Below are 12,719 nucleotides of genomic sequence, written 5' to 3' on the forward strand. Positions count from 1 at the left end.
AAGAGCCGATGAGCAGAGAACTGGCCGGTCTTGACCCAAGAGTGGAAGCTGCGGTGGGGCCTCCAGGGAGGCTGGACGTTCACACCTTGATGTCAGCACCCACGGCTGAACCTGGAAAGCAAGGCTGGTCCTGCTAAGCAAACCGCGGGAAGGACTACAGGGTGGGCAGGTGCCCCAGGCCCGGAACCAGTTCGGACAGATTGGGCCTGCACCCGCGCCCAGGCCTGAAAGGAGAGGCATTGTTAACAGCAGAAGGACCCAGAGTTTCTGCACACACAGAGGGGGGAAAATCCAGTGGAAAGTTCTGCCATTCCAAAAAACTTTGCTTGTAAAATACTTCTGAGCAAATGACTCTGCTTTTAACAGTTATTTACTGGATTTTATACCCAAATGTGAACCAAAGTCATAAAAACGTAATGACTTAGTGCTGGGCTTTTCAATTTCCAGTCCCAGAACAGCAACGCATGGTTTTAATGTTTAGCTGGAATTGTTTGAACGTCCCAAAAATACGGTAAGAGTTGCTGTCGGAATTACAATCAGTTCCACAGAAAAGTACAAGCCACCACTTCCCTCCCTGCCCTCCTTCCCAACCTCAACCCCACAACCTGTCTCCAGGTGCCAGCCCAGCTGGGAGACTGACTCCAGGGGTCCCTGGGCGGGGTGGACGGGCAAACCTTCTGGTCTTAGCCTGACGTTGCCAGCCGTCCAAAGCAGCCGGCTCTGCGAGACACCTCCACGGGTGAGGTTTCTGTTGTCGGAAACCTGGCAGAAAGGACTGTCAGTGCTGGAAGCAACGTAAGAGAAGGGTATTCTCAAGTCAGGAAGGAGTCAGCTCCTGAAGGCACAAAAAAAAAAAAAAAAAAGGAAAGAAACAAAGCATCCGGAAGATTGGTGGCCGGTGACACCTGAGACAGGAAGCCAGAAGTGGTGCTCCCGCCAGACAGAAGAAGGAGGTGCTCGCGCAATCCAGCGAGGGCGCCCAGGGCCAAAGCCGGGACTTAGCCTCCACCGCTCCTTTCCGTTACCCCAATCCCCCCTTCCCGTCCTTCCAGTTCCTTCTTAAGTTGCTTCAGGAGTTTCCATGGGTTTCTGAGTTCCAGAGCAGTCCACGGTAAGCCCCTGTCAGGGCCTCCGGGACGGAGCAGGACTTGCCCTCAGGACTCGCCTCCATCTGCTGAGGGACTCGGCTCACGGGAACCAGAGCCCTGGCCTGGAGCCAGGGTGGCGGGACCTGCCTCCTGTCTGCAGGCCTGACCAGCCTGAGCCCCTGGCTTTCCAGAACCCCTGCAGGCATGGCACACAGTGACCGGTGGTCCCAAAGACCCTGCCTCCAAAAAGACAGACTGGAGAGGAGAAAGGAGCTTCACAGAGGGGAGACGGATTCCTGAAGACAAGATGGGGATCTGCCAGCATCCTCCTTCGAGCGCCGAACCCTGGGGAAAGGGGACAGAGAACAGCTGAGATGTTTGCAAAGGCCCCCGCAATGTGCCAGAATGAGAGTCGTCCTCAGGAAGCCGTGGTTAGGAGCTTTCCCTTCACCCTGAGAAAGGCAGGAGGCAGAAGGGAGCCAGCCTCGGCCAGGCACCTTCAGTGCCTGGGGACTGTGCTGCAAACCGTCCCGCGGCTCCTCCCACCCCATCCAACCTCTGATCTTGGGCTCCGGTGGACTGGACAGGAGTGCTGGATGCTCGGAAATGCTGAGGGAACTCCGCTCCCAAAGCCTCGAGGTTACAGAGGACGGCTAGGTTCCACCCACGGGGGTCATGGGCCGGGTCCCTCCTGCAGTGTGCCGCGAGACACGCCCCCTCTTGAAGGTGCATGCCGTGTGATGCTGGCCTTCGTGTGTGGGGAACGGGAGGGAACAGCCCCACATCTAAAACTCAGCCCCACCTCTGGTCCCAAGATCCTGACGCAGTTAAATGGTAGATGGAGGAGCCGTGGGATGGCCCCGTGGGAATCTTGCCCCTTTCCCCAGGACATGAAAGAAATAACCTGTCCAGAGACCGCCCCCATCCTTCACCGCTGCGCGTCTCCACTTACATTTCTCTTTCACGACAGTGCCTTTTATCATAATGCAGCAGGTTCACGTTGCATTTCCTGGGTCGAGAGCTCTCTGAACTTCACCAGTGAACTAAAGGCTGCAGAAAAGCTTCTATCCGTCTCAGCTGAAACAGCACCCACTGTGATGCCCTGTCCCAGCCCTCCTGACTCAGGGTGTAGAAGAGAACCAACCAGCTGGAGATGACCCCAGGCATCACCCCGGAGCCCCCCTAGCCTTGGTGGATGCAGGACGTGGCGGAGAGAGGCCCCAGCCAAGCTGCCCTGAGGACCTGGGCCCCGGCCCGCGCTGCAGAGGGAACGGTGTTCCTGAGAGCACAGGCCTGGACCTTTGGAAGCTGCTGTGCCACCTGATGAGACAGAAGACAGCTCGGTTGGAATCTGGATTCTACTGTAAGGTGATGGAGGCAGACACTGGAGCATGGCCACCTTCTTCCACAGTGGACCGTTCACCCAGGAAAGGCAGAGACCGCCTCGGAGGAAAACTTTCCTGACATGAGAGAGCCGATCCCTAGACGTGCAGCCTCATCAGCTGCGGCATTTCTCAAATCTGCCTAAAGGTCTGTGCACGCCCCATAGAAGGCTGCTGGCTTGCCCCTGGGTGCCCAGCACTGGGCCTCGGCTTCCCGAAGGCAGAGACCACGTGTTCAACCCTGGGTGGATATGTCATGAGGAGCCGCCAAAGTGCTGGACAGGCAGATGATGGATGGGTTGGCCCAGCAGAGAGATGCATTGGAACTCATGCGCCACGCAAACGACCTTGACTCTCCTGGGTCCATTTCTGCAGATAAGACATCACCGTGGGGCTTGTTGAGCGAGGCGTGGACTAGCGCTGTGCCTTGGTGGAAGGGGGGATGCTCCAAATGCCTCCCGTAGGCTGGTGTGGAGGCTCCATCCCGAGGCACCTTCTAGAACCATGAAGACTTTCTGAGGACATTTCTGAACTCAGCTTCCAACTCAAACAGAAGTTAGCCCAGCAGCCTCGAAGAGGTGGCCCCCAGCCCCGACCGGGAACAGACCCAAGCCTCCGAGGGGCCCAGAGGACCTTGGGGGCCCTCCAGGGGCCCTCACAGGCACCTTCTGCATCCTCCCTGGAGGCCCTCCTCCCGTCCCCTTTCTTGCCCAAGCCTACGGCGTGCCTGTGGGGTTGTGTCAGTGGGGTCCTCAGAATAGACTGTACTGAGGAGGGCACAGGGTCTAAAGGGGACCCTCATGCAGTTCTCTAGGGAAAACAGCTTGGTGGAGGTGTCTGGGTCTCCAAGAGCCTGGGAGAAGGTCCTCACTCCCGACAGCCTGTACCACCCCCATGGCGGGTTCCCCGGGGACGCCCAGGACCCCGTTCGGCTGGAGGGGCAGGAGGCTGCAGGAGTCCTACGTGAGGGCGTGAGCCTCCGCTGGGCATCCAGGGCCCAGGGGAGCCCCGGGGTTGTGGAGCCAGAAGCAAAGCAGAGCTGTGCGTGCTTGTGTTTCATCCAGAGGCAACTGGTTATCTGCTTAATTTGAAGGAGATGGAGCCTCGGGAAGCTGACTGGCTTGGGTGACCTTTGGGTTGATGGCTGAGGGTACAGGGGGCACACAGCCCAGGGTGTGGGGCTGTCCAACCCCCCGGGGCAGCGTCGCAGGAGGAGTCTAGCATCTGCCTGGTGTGGGCGGAGGCCACAGGATAACTAATCTCTGGGAGCCACGAACTTCCCTGGTAGTCCTACATCCAGGCCCATTCGGGGTGACCATTGGCTGGCGGCTGGCTGGACCCCTGAAGTGCAGCCTGCCAGAGGGGAGTGCAGCAGACACATATGGGTGTGACAGGGAGGTTGTGACTCAGGGTGGCCGGTGTCCTGGGGGCCCCAGGGTCTTGGAACTCAGGAGGGAAACGAAACCCCACTCCCCAGGGGCGAAGCATCCTCAGCATCCCTGCTGCCACAAACAGCGCCGCCCTGGCCCCCCGCCCTAGATGGGCGCTGTTTCCCGAGGTTGTTCAGTCACTAAGCCGTGTCTGACTCTTTGCAGCCGCATGGACTGCAGCACGCCAGGCTTCCCTGTCCTTCGCCATCTCCTGTGGCCTCCTCAAACTCGTGTCCACTGAGTCGGTGATGCCACCCCACCATGGTAAAGAGGAGGGCCTGGTCTGCAGGGAGAGCCCACCAAGCGCCCAGGGAGAGCCTGGAGGGCGAGGTCCTGTGGTCTTGGCCACAGTGGCTCAGCAGCTGGGCTTCTGGTGAGTCCTCTCCATGCTCGGCGAGCCCTGTGCCTGCTCAGGGGGCTGGCCCGCTCCACACCGGGCCGCCTCCACACGGCACTGGCGGCTCCCTCACATGAGGGCATCCTGGGAGTCCTGGGGCTGCAGCGAGGGCGGCCTGAGAGGTCACCAGGCACCAGGATGCTACGTGGGACCGTCCTCTTGTCTGAGAACTTGCCCTGGGACCCCCAGAGATGCAGACACAGGGGAACACCTGCTGGGTTTCTAAAGAAGGCTCCCAAGTGCAGTGGGTTGAGTTGTATCCCCCCAAAAGATACATTCAAGACCCAGCCTCCAGAGCCTGAGGGCGAGCCTCCTTTGGGAAGTGTCTCTGGAGACGTAATTAAGCTCAAGTCCCTGAATGAGATGACCCTGCACTTAGGTTATCCCTGAATCCAAGGACAAGTGTCCTTGTGAGAGTGACTCAGCGGGAGATGGAAGCGCCAGACAGACGGGGGAGAAGTCGAGTAAAGACAGAGGCGGAGCAGGCAGGGATGTGCCGGGAGAGCCCGGAAGCCCCAGGGGCTGGAGGAGGCAGGGAGGGCATTCCGGGAGCTGGACGGACAGCCGTCCTATGCTGGCTCCTTGATCTGGGGCTTCTGGCCTCCGAGCTGAGAGAAGAGACGGCCACTGCTGTCGGCCACCACGTCTGTGGAGCTTCGTCACCGCCGCCCCAGGACACCCGCACAAAGGAAGCGAGCGGCCCCGACCCCTCACCCCCAGTCACCGCTGCCTCCGCAAACCAGCAGGAGGAAGGCGGGCCTGCAGCTGCCTCGCGGCCGCGGCTGGTCCCACGGGAGTGCGGGCGGAGCTTCTCTCCTGGTATCCCTCCTCTCTCTACCCGCATCTCAGCTTCCTCTCGTAGACAGAAGGCGCGTCAGGATAAAGGCCCCGCTGGCTCACTGTGGCACCAAATCACAGTGACGCTCGTGAACCATCAGGAAAGCCCTTGAGATGGGCCCACGAGAGGAACGGGGGCATTTGTGAAATCCAGATGTGTGAAAACGTGTCTGATTTGCTGAGATTAAACAGAGGGGAATTTGTAACAAATGCACCGGAGGTTCAGACAGTGATGAGCTGTGATCATTAGTGTCCACAGTCGGGCAACAGGACACTTCAGGAACGCCGGATCCTGCCAAGAGGCGGTTTCAAAATCCAAACACCCGCGGTGGGATCTGGCGGCAGGGAACCAGAAAGTTTTAACTTGAGGACCTGATTTTCCCCATCACAGCCCTTCTGAGATGACTACAGGAGACCCCTGTGAATGTCCTTAAAATGAGCTTCCATCTTAATTTTAAGAAATCAGTGTGATGTGCGGCTTGCTGATTATAATATAATTCTGCAATACAAATTAGACCAGGCTTTAGGGCCTTTGAAAGGCCCTAGTGTGTTAAAAAATGGTACGTACAGGTTAAAAGATACAGTTTCGGAACACCAGGATTTACATGAAATTATCACACAGGCTTTGATAGAGTCCACGACTGATTCAAAAGAGCAAGTTTCCTACGAAGCTGTCTCCTTCGCTTTGAAGGCACCTCGGTCTCTGCACAGTCATCTGTTAATTATATTACAGATAAGGTAAATAAAAGTGCGGCGATACGGAGATCACAGCCTTCTTTCTTCTCGTGGAGACTAAAGGTATGGGCTCCTGTGAAGTCTGCGGGCAACGAGGGATGATAAAGGTGTTCTGTGACAGAGAGGATGTATTTATTGTGACATGTGATGGAAGGATCTGAGGTTCAGGATCCAGGAGCAGAACTGACTGGGTAGCAAAGAGCCGGGCAGGGGAAGGGGGCCACCAAGGATCAGATCCCGACTTCAGACCATAGCTCTCAGTGGGGGACATCTCAGTGTTAGAAACAGTGTTGCTCGTGTGAACTTAGGCAGGAGACAGACGTAGACCCACAGACACAGGAAACAAGGGGAAAGGAGCCAGGGATAAACAGGCACACACTGCTACATACAAGGCCTCCCCTGGTGGCTCAACTGGTAAAGAACCCGCCTGCAAGGCAGCAGACCCCGGTTCAGTCCCTGGGTCGGAAAGATCCCCTGGAGGAGGAAATGGCAGCCCACTCCAGCGTTCTGGCCTGGAGAATCTCATGGACAGAGGAGCCCGGCTGGCTGCAGTTCATGGGGTCACAAAGAGTCGGACACAACTGAGTGACTTCACTTTCAGTGTCATATATAAACTAGACAACCAACAAGGACCTATTTATTGTACAGCACGGAGAACTCTACTCAGTCTCTTGTAATAACCTATAAGGGATGAAAAATCTAAAAAAAAGAATATAATATATACGCACACACACATATACACATGTACACACACATATACACATATATGTACACACATACATATACGCGTATATGTCTGTATACATATGTATACGTATGTGTGTATATAATGCATGTATATATAATACGTGTGTGTGTGTACATATATACACACATATGTGTACACACACACACACATAATTGGGTTTCACAGGTGGCACTAGTGTTAAAGGACCCACCAGCCAGTGCACAAGACATAGAAGGCACGGCTTTGATCCCTGGGTCGGGAAGATCCCTGGAGAAGGAAATGGCGACCCACTCCAGCATTCTGGCCTGGAGAATCCCATGGACAGAGGAGCTTCCAGGGCTATAATCCATAGCATCACAGAGTCGGACACGACTGAAGTGACCCAGCACGCGCACAGGCGTACATATAACTGAATCACTTTGTTGTAACACAACATTGTAAATCAATTATACTCCAATAAAAAAAAAGATAGTGTCGTCACTGCTGTTTATTTGAGAATAGACTTTATATCAAGTATTCTAGAGCCATTTGAGGTTCACAGCAGACCTGAGCGGCGGTGCAGAGAGCCCACGTATACCCCGGCCCCCTCAGGCACAGCCTCCCGCCATCCACATCCTGCCAGAGGGGTGTGTGTGTTACAACCCAGGAGTCTATATGGACAAAGCGTGATCACCCAGAGTTCACACTTTACATTAGGTCTTTCACAATTAATTATGCAAATCATGGTATGTGTCCTAAACAGAGCGTTCTCAGACATCTGTGTGCCCGTTCCAGCAAGCAGAGGGATATGCCCCAGGCATCCCGTCATTCATAGCCACAAGCTCCAGGGTGCTCTCCCGGGGTCTTTCCAAGGCCGAGTGCTGAGGATTACCTGTTCCAAAATGTTAGAGGAAAAACACTTTCCCTGACTGACAGGGTAGGATTCTAGGGTCTCCACAATAACTCACCCATGTGTTTAAGTAAAACTGAATTTGCCTTCGGGGCAAACAGGGAGCGTTGAGGACAAATCCCAGACAAATGAGGTTCTGTGACTTTCCATTCCCATCCCCAGGCCTGGAGTCTGGGTAGCTAACAGAACTTAAATGCTAGTTGAATGTGTAGGTCTCTACGTCAGGGTTCTTTCCTTCTCTTGACTTTGGGTTCAGTCATCTGTGCGTGCATGCTAAGTCACTTAAGTCGTGCTCAACTCTTTGTGACCCTATGGACTGGGGCCCTCCAGGCTCCTCTGTCCGAGGGATTGTCCAGGCAAGAATACTGGGGCAGGTCGCCATGCCCTCCTCCAGGGGACCTTTCTGACCCAGGGATCGAAACTGCGTCTCTTACGTCCGCTGCGCTGGCACGCGCCTGTGTTAAAACTTGGTGCTGACGCCCGCTGGCTTCCACTTCCCATGCCCCTCGTTTATTTACGTAATTTATCAGCCGATCAGTGCATACCTTTACTGTAGGCTTCTCAGGCGAGTCGTAGAAATAGATGGGAACTAAGGCAAAGCAGAGCGAATGTAGGCCTTGGATGGTGACTTCAGGCTGAGTACACTGCCTCTCGGCAGAGGCCAAGTTCGCAGCTGATTTTCAGCTCTGACGGATGGCTCTCCGATCGCTCCCACTTGGCGCAGCTTACAGACCTTTTCAGAAAAGTGCACTCCTCTCAGGCCCTGAGAGGCTCTGATGAGTGAGATCCCGGAGGCCCCTGCACCCTCGTTCTGCGGGCGTACCTCTGGCATCTTCACGTTGCAGGCGCTGCAGGTGAGGACTCGCCCCGAGGACAGTCTCTCCCCGAGGAGAGGAGACGGAGTGAGTTACAAAGGCGCGGGGCGGGGAGGTGGGGCGTGGGAATCTGTGCGAACATGTTGGTACGGTCAGGGTGGAATCATCTCCAGAAAAGAAACTTTATCAGAAATACGACTGAAGGCTACTTTTTTGGCAATGTTAAGGCACATTTCAGAAAAGACATTGAGGAGTGGTTCAGTGTCCTAAGAAATCATTTCAAAGAAATCGACAAAGTGAAAGTGGGTGAGGGGAGAAGAAAAGGGAGGCGGCGGCCCCCAAGGCCAGCCCTGTCCCTCCCGAGAGTGGCAGCGGAGGGCCTTGGTGGTCAAGCCACTTGGGGTCCAGAGGAGTCTCGTCGTGGCGGTTATATTTCAATAAAACCAAAAAAGGATGAAGGAGGCTGGTCCTCACACATCCGGGGAGCGGGTGATGAGATGGAGAGGGGGTTGCGAGCGCCTCACACCAAGTTTTCCAGGCAATGTTAAGGGGAGCCTGGGAGAAGGATGGGAAGGGTCCCTGGAGGTGACCTCTCTGAACTTGTACCCAAAGAACCTCTGGAGCTTGGACAAGCCCGTCTCCAGGGCAGCAGCAAGGACCAGAGGGAGAGAGGTTTAGGTCTCAAATCTTCATCCACTTCCCTGAATAAAAATAAACAGAGCAGCTTTCTGGCCATGGAACCGGAGCTCCGATGTGCAACCCCGAGTTCTCCTCCTACCCAGAGGGCCTCCCTGAGCCCAGCCTGGGGATTCGGGAATTCAGGAGTAATCCCAGACTGGACCACCCACTCCTCATAAGAGCCTGAGAACCAGAAGTTCGAGAGAAACTTCTATCGCCCCTGAGTATGAGCGTCATCGTCACAAAGGCGATGGGCCTTACGAACCCACCGGTCACACGGCTGTCTCCTGCCCTGCAAGCTCTAAATTTCCATTTATTTATGTTTGCTTTATGCCAAGGCTGTAACGGCAAGCTGCTACAGTTACTCGTTTGTAGCTACAGAGAATCCAATTTCATAAAAATTTGTTTAGCTAGCTAATTAATCCTGATCTTTTCATTAGAAAAGAAGCTAAACAATTTCCGGTTGACCGCAGTGGACACAGCGTGTGAGCCTTTAGAATCTTACCGCCACGGTCTGTTATCAATGAACAATGACATTTTGGATGGAAAAATCAATTTTTCCCTCCACTCCTTTTAACCTCTTGAGCCATCTTCTTCGCTTCCCCGGACTCAGATAACATAACTCACCATGAAAGCCAGACAGAAACGGCCTTGGGCATGTCCACAGGAGACCCAAATCCATCTCATCAGCAGAAAGACCTGTGTCCTCGGGCAAAGCCTGCTTTACCCAGCGACCCAAGCACACCTTTCAACTCTGCTTGTTAATCCTTACATTTCCCCAGGAAAAAAAAAAAAAAAAAACTGAGTTGTTTCTGTTAATAATGCAAGACGATGTGAGTGCCAGGTGGGCAGTTTTGGAGAAACGGGTTATGGCTCAATTAGATGCCCAGCCTGTGCAGAGTGGGGCTTCCCAAGTGGCGCTGGTGGTAAAGAACTCGTCTGCCAATGCAAGAGAGATAGAGATGTGGGTTCAATCCCTGGGCGGGGAGGATCCCCTGGAGGAGGGCATGGCAACCCACTCCAGTATTCTCGTCTCAACAGTGGCAAAGAACCCACCTTCCAACGCAGGAGACATAAGAGACGTGGGTTCCATCCCTGAGTCGGGAAGAGCCCCTGGAGAAGGAAATGGCAACCCACTCCAGTATTCTTGTCTGGAAATCCCATGGACAGAGGAGCCTGGCGGGCTACAGTCCATAGCATTGCGTGCACGCACTGCGCAGAGTGACTTGGGGGTGGGTGGCCCCGTTGCCCCTGGAGAGGGGTCGGTCCGGCCGAGGGCATTTTCTCTGCTGACGCTGAAATACAAGGAGCCAGCGTGCTCAGCGCAGGGTCAGGAAGGCTTGGCAGGCCACACCCTGGGATCCACAGTGCTCGCAGGGACCAGTCGGCCTCTCCCGGATCCTGAGTCCTGCAGATGGTCTCAGACTCCACCCCTCCGGGCATCTCCTGGCAGGAGAGCACCCAAGTCACACTCCCTTCTGGTTGAGCGAGGGGACAAAGGAGAGCACCCTCACCACTCCCTGCCAGCATCCTTCCAGCCCCCGGAGGCTAGCCGCCCCTTCCCCTCCACAGAGCATGATCTGCAACCCCCTCTCCTTCTCATCGTCCGCTCCCCGGGAGCTCTGACCTGTGGCGGGCTCAGCGCTGAATCCCAGCGTCTCTGAGCTGATCACCAGTCTTCTCAGTTTCCTCATGCTCGTCTGTGGAGCTGGTGTCTGCTCGGTGCGGCGATGGTGACAACGCAGGTGAAGTGGTCATCATGACACTTCCTGCCGTCAAGGGTCGAGCTGCTCAAAGCTGTTGTTTGTTGTTCAGTCGCTCGGTCGTGTCCGACTGTTTGCGACCCCATGGACTGCAGCTCACCAGGCTGCCCTGTCCTTCACCAACTCCCGGAGTCTGCTCAGACCCATGTGCATGGAGTCAGTGATATCATCCAACCATCTCATCCTCTGTCGTCCCCTTCTCCTCCTGCCTTCAATCTTTCCCAGCATCAGGGTCTTTTCCAATGAGTCAGTTCTTCGAATCAGGGGGCCAAAGGATTGGAGCTCCAGCTTCAGCATCAGTCCTTCTAATGAATCCTTTAGGATTGACGGGTTTGATCTCCTTGATGTCGAAGAAACTCCCAAAATGCATCCGTTATTAACCCCTGCACATACAACCGGGTGATGGCTCGAGCAGCTCGTTGCTGGGAAGGGTCGACTTCTCCTCCGTTGTGAACTGAGCTTTTCATGCGGTCTTGTAAACCCGGATGCAAAGTGTGTGTGCGCTTGCGTGTGTTTTGTTTAGGCTTCACCAAGTGACGGCCGTGGGGAGCTCAAGATGATGAGATAAGGTGATATGACTTCACATTTTTTAAAGCCCTCCCTGGCAGCCTTTACCATCTGACAGCTAGGTCAAACGGCTTGTCCAGTGACCCAGGTAAGAGCAGATGGCAGATGGGACCAGGGTGGTCAATGAGCAAAGGGCCAGATATAGCATTAGGCAGACAGGTTGGACCTGCTGGACCTGCTGGGCCAGGGCCGGAAGGACATGCTGATGGACAGGCTACAGGGTGCAGGAAAGAAGCAGCCTCTTGGCTTTTAGCTGAACACTGGGGAGACGGTGCCCTGTTCATTGCAGAGGGGAGGCAGGGTGGAGGGCGTTTTGAGAAGGAGGTGCTCAGCAATTCCCCTGGACGCTCTGGGTTTGGAATGTCAGTCAGACACCCCGCAGAGACACGGCAGACGTGAGTGAGTGAGGCTGGGCCGCGGGGTGATACCCGGAGTCATCTGTGCGCTGACGTCACTTGCAGTCATCAGGTGGACCAGGGTGCCTGGGGAACTGTAGCTGGAAAGGAAGACGACCCGAGGATCATCCCAGTTGGGAGGAGCCAGTGGAGTCGATTGGAAGAGATGGCCAGTGAGCGGGGAGGGCCGACAGGAAAGGAAGCCGTCTCAGAATCCAAAGGCAGAGCGCTCCCAGCTCTCGGCACATGGGATGTCGGCTGGGCCCGTGGGTGGAGGCTGAAAAAGGGGGACGGAGGGGAGCACCCATGTGTGGATCTGCAGAAGTGGGGGCCTCGGTGGGCTCGGCGGGAGCAGGCCACGGGGAGAGGGGAGGGACACAGCCTCATCCTGGGGAACTTGGGCCAGAGAACAGAAGTGGAAAGCAAACCCCGGGTGGCGTCGGTTTTGAAGATGTTTTGAATGAAGACACGGTAGATCTGAGACAGCAAGGTATTTATTTAAGTTTCAGAAGGGAGACATTAGAAGACGTCTGCACACAGATGAAAATCATCCAGGAGAGAGAGGAAACTAAACAAACCAGGTGACGCAGAAAAAGGGGAAACAAAGCATTCACAGAAGAGCTGCTGAGAGACGGAGGTGAGCACAGGAGCCCTGGCAGGAAGGGGGCCTCCACCGGCCTCGGCACAGGGTCGCAGGCCGCAGGACGGGCCCAGGCTCAGGGTTCAGGGGCTGAGCTTAGCGCTTGGGGTTAGGGGCCAGCGGGCAGGGCGGGTGCTGAGCTTCGGGAGGGAGGAGGTTGAAGTGGCCGCGTCCGTGGAGCGTGGACCCATGAGGAGGCATGCTCAGTGCGCTGGGCTTCCACAGCAGTGGGGACACACGGCAGCGGCCCCAGGTTCTGGGGACCCCACGGCAGCCTCGACCATAAGCGCCTTCTTCCTTGCTTCTCACATGTCCCTGGTCGGGCAGCTAGATTTCCAGATGCAAGTGGGATCCCTGTAGGTCCGAAATCTTGCTG

The sequence above is a fragment of the Capra hircus genome, chromosome 20 (genome assembly GCF_001704415.2).
Source record: "Capra hircus breed San Clemente chromosome 20, ASM170441v1, whole genome shotgun sequence".
NCBI classification, from domain to species: domain Eukaryota; kingdom Metazoa; phylum Chordata; class Mammalia; order Artiodactyla; family Bovidae; genus Capra; species Capra hircus.